Source organism: Poecilia reticulata, linkage group LG19, assembly GCF_000633615.1.
Source record: "Poecilia reticulata strain Guanapo linkage group LG19, Guppy_female_1.0+MT, whole genome shotgun sequence".
Lineage (NCBI taxonomy): Eukaryota > Metazoa > Chordata > Actinopteri > Cyprinodontiformes > Poeciliidae > Poecilia > Poecilia reticulata.
In genome coordinates, this window is record NC_024349.1 from 3,182,712 (window position 1) to 3,190,698 (window position 7,987).

The following is a 7,987-nucleotide window of genomic DNA, read 5'->3' on the forward strand; positions in this document are numbered from 1 at the left end:
CACACACACACACACACACACACACACACACACCCACTCACACACACACACACACTCGCAGCTCGTTGCTCTTGTTCATCTGAAGTCTTTGTTTCTGACTCGGTTCCAATGAAGTGCAGATTATTGATAATGTGATAAATAACACTGATCAATAATCAGTTCTTTTCATGTTTACCATTCTGTAAAATAAATTCCTGGTAGAAATTTAAACTAACGGTTTTGCTGAATAAACGGCAGACATGTTGGTTTGAGCTGCAGGCTGAACCCGCAGGTTCACCGTCTGACCCGTGAATCTGATGCGTTTCTCGTTTCAGTGACATTAAAGTCTGATAACCGTTCAGGCTGCAGACACTGGAAACTATCAGAAACGGTTCAGCTCATCGTGTGGAAGAGCTAAACGGTTCCTGTGGATCCTCCAGACCTGGAAAGCGTTGCAGCTTCTGGAGTCTTGAGTTCTGCTGTCAGGATGAAGCTACTGCACATCTGGACACGTTGGCAGCTGCTAATAATAAAAATCCAGCTGTAGATCACTATCCTCTGCTTTTTCCTCTCACTCCAACAGTCTGGAGAACCAGACGTGTAAACTGGTCAGACCTCCTGAATGCTGAGTCGGGATCTGAGCTGACGTTCGGCGTTTGGCTCTAAACTCCCTACAGCTGATTCAGACAGAAACTCTTGTTTGTGTTTCTGATTCTTATACGACATCCAGAAGTCGACCTTGTTCTCTCCAAACATCTCATTAGTCCAAGCAGCAGCATGAATAATTCATCGTCTCGGTGCAGAACGCAGACCGTTTGGTGAAATTCACTTCTCGACTCTCCTGTCTGCGTCCAGCCTGGAGGTGTTGAGGCAGGAGCAGAGACGGTGAGGGACGATGGGGGAACCCAGAGACGTATTTCACTCCAGCCTTTAGACATGATGTGCTTATAATCATGTCTTTGTTCAGCAGATTAATGGACTAGAGAGCGTCAGACTAATCGTTTCTCTCGTTTTTCCTTTTTCGTTGTTCTGAACGTTTTTTCTCTCTGATTGTTTCTGATCCTCCTGCCTGTAATATCTGCTGTTTTATTTTTATCCATGGAGGAAGCTTGTTCCCAACAATCCTTCGTTTCCTGCTGTGCGTCGCGTCAGTAAGAAAAATCATTTTTTAATCTTTCAGGTCTGGGATCCCCAAACTTTCCATCCCATGACCCCCGACAGCTTTGGACCGCTGGGGCAAACCTTCACGTTTAATCAAACATATTTAGATAAAATCATCAGAAATGAGACGCGGCTTTGCCTCCATCGCTGCTGTTAGCGGATGTAGCTGTGCGTCAGATTAACGGGCGCACCAGAAACACGCAAAAACAAAGTTCCAGGAAAACTTTTTATTAAATATGATCAAATCTGTGAAATTCATCTAAAATTAACACGTTGAATTCATCAACTTTTACAGCCCTTTTTATTCATGATTTGATCATTACTAAGTCTGTTCGTCCTCATGGCTGCAGAAGTTCTGTTTCCTCCACCTGCTGGACGGATCCTTCGCTCTTTTCCATCTGAAACGTCTCCAGCTCATCCTGCAGAGTAAGGAGCAAAGCAGCTCGATACATCTGAGCGACAGCCAGTCGGAAAAACTGGATGCAAATCAGATTTAATGACTTTAACTTGTGTTCTTGATTCATTTTGATCTGGAGGTGCTGCTGCTCCAGCATCTCGGCAAAGTAAGAACCCAGAAAATGTTCCGGCGTGAGCGTCTGGTGGGATCACGCTCCTCTTCCGCCCTTTGTTATCCGCGGTTGCCATGGTGAGGAACCAGGAAGCTCCGTAATTGGCCGACATGCCGGGTTGACTCTAGATCAGCTGTTCCAGATGTTTGCCGCTCTGCACATCAGCTGCGTTCTGGAGAGAGTCGGTCAGAACCGGACCGGCGCTGCAGGACCAGCAGCAGAACTGAGGTTACAAAATGTCAGGAATGTGAGTCTCCTCTGGGAATGTCATTGTTACTGCTGAGCAACAGTTCTTACGATTTGGACACAGGAGATTTACACACACACACACACACAAACACACACACAATCAGCTCACAGGATTGTATGTGTGTACACACAGAAACACGCACACAGAGAAACAAACACACACACAGAGAAACACACACACACACAGAGGAACACACACACACAGAGAAACACACACACACAGAAACACACACACACAGAAACACACANAAACACACACACAGAGAAACACACACACACACAGAGGAACACACACACACAGAGAAACACACACACACAGAAACACACACACACAGAAACACACACACAGAGAAACACACACACACACACACACACACACCCACGCGCGCGCGCAGCCAGCAGGCAGTGAGAGATGACTCCGGCTCCAGCTCATCTCGGCGCTGCCGGGGGACAGATGGAGAACTGATCAGTGCGGCGGAAAGTCAGATAGTCTGACAGAGAGTAAGAGAGGCTTCTCTTTCAATTCCCTTATCTCGCCGCTGACCTCTGACCCTGCAGCAGAGAGATGAGGCAAAGAGAAATGGAGGGAGCCAGAGGGGAAGGATTGGTTAAAGAAACGACACAACGAAGGTGTGAAGATTGAACTCTGGTTTTCCGTTCGCCTGCTGTAACGTGAGCGCAGCAGCAGAGGCGAAAACGGCTTTTCTTTCTAATAAACCAGACAGAAACATACCTGGAAGTCAAAATAAATACGTTTTAAATACTAATTATGAACCAGGTTTCCACAATCATCTCATTGTGGGGCGTCATTTTAAAGAAACGTTAAAAGTGACTAAACATTAATATTACTGCTCATGTTTTTAAAAAGAGCCACAAATATTCAGCGATGAAGGAACGATTGATCCGATTAATCATGAATCAATTACTAAAGAAATCATCAGATAATTTATTAACCCATTAATTGTTAGCTTAAAACACATTTTCTGAAATAAAATCAGTAATTGATCCGAAACATAATAACAAATATAAACATTTTGCATTTAAAAAAAACATCTGTGTAAATCTGATTTATCATCTGCATGCAAACTAAATCTATTAATCACGTTTTGCCACCAAGTCACTGATTGGTGGATCAATAATTAATCCCTGATCGTCTCCACTCTGCAGATGTTCGTTTCTCATTTGGAGGATTTTTAGCTGCTGAGCTTCAAGCCGTCAGAGTTCAGGAAACGATGGAGGAGAACATCCAGACGGGTTTCCGCCTTGCGTCACTATTTATGGCGAGAAAAGTTTGTTTTTTAGGCTAAAATGTTTCAGGTCATCAGAAAAATCTAAAATCCAACAAAGAAAAGATAAAAATGATGATTTCATGGCGGAAACGCCGACCTGGCTCCAGGTGGAAACGTCACCACGCCGTTTCCAGGCACGAGGTTTTGGAACATGATTACTGAAGGATGAAGATCAGAACCTGCCTGGCAGCAGGAACAAAACCATCATCCGTCTGGATCGGCTTCCAGAACCGTCCATCCATCCAGAACCGTCTCTGAAAACTTCCTGCTGATCCCAAAGACTTCTGGGAAATATCCTGAGGAGACGGATCTGGACCTATCAGCGGTTCTGGTCCCGTTCCAGAACCACCGATCAGTTATTGATCATCAGAACATCAGGAAAATGTTGAAGGGTGTAAATTCTTTTTTAGCTGTTTCCACAAGTTCTGCAGAAACGATTCAGTTCATGTTTAAACGTTTGACAGGCGGAAAACTGATGCAGAAGACCACAGTGCCCCCTGTCTGCGGACTGAAGTATTACTTATTATCCCCCAGCATCTTCAGCCAGTGATGCTGCTGGTGTGGACAGCATGTTCCCAGTGTTCCCAGTTAGAGAGCCGGAGATAAACCAGTGGTCAGTGTAGCTGCAGCTGGTCTTCAGTCTGCTGCTCGGGAACTCATTCGGTTTCTCAGGGTCAGAAATCGAGTCTCAGGATTAGCAGTTAAACAGTGTTTCAGTGTTTTCAGAGTAAAATGGATGAAAACATTCAACACGACATCCAGTCCAGATGCCTCGACTTTTCCTCCATCCTGCCGTTTCCTGATCCGCTGCTTTGCTCCGACAGACACTTTCATTTTCCTGCTCCGCTGTAATCCGCTCCCAGTCAGAGAGACGGGAACGTTTCAGGCCTTATTCACTCCGGTGAAAGTATGACTTCTTCTCAGCGTTAGGAGAGCCAGCATGATGAGCATGGAGCATGGATCCTCAGTGAGGAAACCCGACCTGAAACCTCGCAGCCGTTCACCTTCAGCTCACAGGATTAATTAACTTTTATTTATTACGGCCTCCTGGAAAATATTCCTCTATTGCAGGGGTGTCAAACTCGAGGGCCGGCGTCCTGCAACTTTTAGAAGTGCCTCTGCTGCACCACCCCTGAATAGAATAATTAGGTCATTAGCAAGGCTCTGGAGAACTGAGGAGGTAATTAAGCCATTTGATTCAGGTGTTTTGTACCTGTGGCACATCTAAACACTGCAGGACAGCGACAGCGGCCCTTCAGGACTGGAGTTTGACACCCCTGCTCTATTGCCCTCATTCAACGTTTAACCCTCAAATTCAAGGTCTGGACTCTTCCAGCTGTTCGTCTCCCTGGTGGTTTTATTAACGTCGTCAAGGCGACCGGACTGCAGCAGGTCATCATTTCATGCAGACATGTTTTCAGTTGTGGAAAAGATTTATGGATGAAATCACTCACTCAGGTTTATTTTATATTGTGTTCAAAATTCTGAAATTAAAGTCAAAGTTATTATAAGAGTCAAAATACTAAGAAATAATTCAGATTTTTGGGAATAAAGACAAAATTCTGAGATGGTTAAATTCTGAAATCAAAGTAAAAAAATCTGACATTAAAGTGAAAATTATGAGATTCAAAGAAAAAAAGTCTGAATTTTGAGGATAAAGTTAAATATGTTTAAACAAAATGATGACATGCAGCTGCTGGGAGCAGAGCCACAAATACTGACGTGATTTTCACTCCGATGTTCTGAACGTAATTTAGTTTCAACGCACTTTATTATTCTAACAGAACAAAACTGGCTTTTAATCATGAAAGCTGCTGCTGTTTGGATCTTTAATGAAATGAATTCGAGCAGCACGTTTGGTTCCGGCTGCAGGTTCCGGCGTGTAGCGGCTCCATGCTGGCGGTTCGCCACCTGCTGCTGTCAGCAGCTTCCTGTCGCTCTCCGTTAATGACGCAGGCGCTCACCGTCGTTAGCGCCGCGCCGAATAACAAGTCTAAAAATAATGCAACGCAGAGACGATTTAAAAGGTGAGAAAATGCAGCCGAAGAAAATTCACTTTGGAAAAAAATCAAAGTTCATCTGAACTTTTCATGTTTATAGTCTTTTTTTTTTTCCATGACTGCATGTGAATGCATCAGCATCTAAATCTATCTGCGACACGATGAGGGGATGGAGGAGGAGACGCGGCTCGATGCTCGGTTGCCATGGTTACGGGAACCTGAGCATCAGGTCGCTTCCTGCTGCAGTAACTCAACCAAACAGCTCAGTAAATAAAAACTGCTGCGAGTCAAACTTTCCTGCATCAGCATTCATGAGGCGAAGCTGCAGTTATGAATAACTGATTTATGCATAAATGGGTCCAGCGCACCTGAGCCAGCAGAACCAGAAACTTTCACCGTTCTACAAAATATTCGATTATTGATCGGATCTGATCAGCACTCTTTTCAGTTCAGATCAGTACTGATCCGATCTCCTTTCAGGTCCACTGGTTCTGAAATTATTCACTTATTTCCAGAAAAATTTACAGTGAAAGTTTAAATTTTTAACATTTTATTGATTTATCAAAAAGAAAAAAAGTCCATTTGTGTCTCGGCTCCATCTTCACAAACCTGCAGTCGGTCCAGACGGCCGTTGGTAATGAGCCCGGTTCTGGTTCTGGTCCTACACATTATGAAACGGGGGTCAGCGTCAGTGAGGCGGGTCCAAGACGTCGGGTCAGTTCTGTTTCCCGTCATTAGAAATTAAAACTCTGCGTTTCGCTCAGCTGAAAGCAGCGAGCTGGGACTTCATGATTCTGCTGGATGTCTGAACAGAACCGGCTCCGTCTTCCATCACCTGGAACTCCTTCATTGTTACGCTGCGACCCGCTGATTGGCTCATTAGATTCAGCTTCAGGCTCCTGATTGGCCTTCCTGCCGCAGCGCCTGTTTTCGCCTCGCAGAAACGTTTTCTGTTCCAGCGTCCAGATTTCCTGCCGCTTCACATTTCAGGCGCTAAGCCGCCATTTTTACCTGAAGAGAGCCGAGCTAAAGCCATGAGTGTTTGGTTTTTACCTTCAGTGAAGAACCTGATGGCTGCTTGTCAACTTAGCGACTTTGTTGCTACGTTTAGCACATTTTTCACAAATAACAGCAGCTAGCGACGAATCCAGCACCTTTTTTCCTGGTGTTGGAGATTTTTATGAGTTGTTGCAATCACACTGCAACAACTGAGCAACTTGCTGTTCCCGACTCGCCACCAGGGGGCGTCTGAGTGACATGGCTTTAAACTAACCAGTAGGACAATTAAACTGCAGTAGCCACACCTCAGCCCATAGAGGGCAGCACTGAAACAGTTTAGGCAAAATATTCTACAAATTTACACAGAAATGTCAAAATTTGTAGAAATGTTGCTAAGTGATCGTCTGCAGTGATGTCATCGCTGTAGCGGTCTGTGGTGATGAAGAGGAGCTGCTCTCTATTTACTGATGATCTACGCTCTTCACTCTAACCCGTAAAGCTGCAGTATAACTTTTATCCTAAATACTTTTTTACATGTTGGATTGAGCTCCTCTCTGCGCCAACTAGAAACAACCAATCAGAGCCAGGAGGCGGGGCTTAGCGCTGTCAGTCACAATCTCATCTGTCGGGTTGATTCAGTCGGCAACAAGTTGATTCTGCTGCTTTAATGAAGAGAATCGTTCGTTGCCCGTCTGAGGAAGTGATGAACTCCTCCTCTTCCTCCTTCTTCTTCCTCCTCCTCCTCTTCCTCCTTCTTCTTCTTCCTCCTCCTCCTCTTCCTCCTCTTCCTCTTCCTCCTCCTCCTCATCTCCTCTGTTCCTGTGAATCCTGTCGAAGCTGAAGCTGCTCTGAATCGATTCCCGTTTTCATGTCAGGAGTTTCAGTTTCCATCCAGAGGAAGCGTTGCCTCTGTTCTCTCCAGCTCTTCCTGTGAGGTGCAGCGATCCCGCCGGGGAAAAGCCGATACTGTGAGTTTCCTCAGAGAGCTGAGATGGGAACCTGAAGGAAAAACGGCTGTAAAATAAAAACGGTCGGTTCTGAGCCGTTTCGCTTCGGCCGCCTGGTTCCAGTGTCTGCTGGAGTTGTGGCTCACAGGACGGGGCTGTAACATTATTCTAGTTATAAATGGTGGAAATGAAACTCTGTTGGGTTTCTCAGTAGGACATGGATGAGATAAAGAAAAGTTTCTTCATTTAAATGTTAGATTTTAACATCAGACGCTGTTTGAAAGGGAAACCAGAGCGAATTTGATTCACCAGCGTTTTCCCTTCCACTTTTTAAAAAACTGATTTAGATGTAACACCTGGAGATAAATTCATTTAAAATGTGATCTATTACCTGGAGACGACCGGGAACATTAAACACAAGACATTTATCAGCTAATACTTTACCTTTAAATTTACTCATTAGCATATTTCTCTGATAGCAGAGAAGAAATTTACATGAAGAACCTGGAAATCCTTTCAGTTTCATCCACACACAGAAATACACACATAGAAATACACACACAGAAACAGACACAGAAATACACACATAGAAACACACACACAGAAATACAGAAATACAAACACACATAAATACACACACACACATAGAAACACACACAGAAGCACACAAATCCACACACACAGAAACACACAGAAATCCACACAAACACACACACATATAGAAACACACACACAAATACACCCCGAAACACACACACATATAGAAACACACACAAATACACCCCGAAATACAC

The 7,987-nt window shown here is 44.5% G+C and overlaps 1 protein-coding gene across 1 annotated transcript in view; it reads left to right on the top strand.

The window, feature by feature from the left end:
* The window catches only part of cdh13 (cadherin 13, H-cadherin (heart)), a 283,792-nt gene that overhangs the window by 272,987 nt on the left and 2,818 nt on the right, over nt 1-7,987 (top strand). The window lies entirely within an intron of this gene.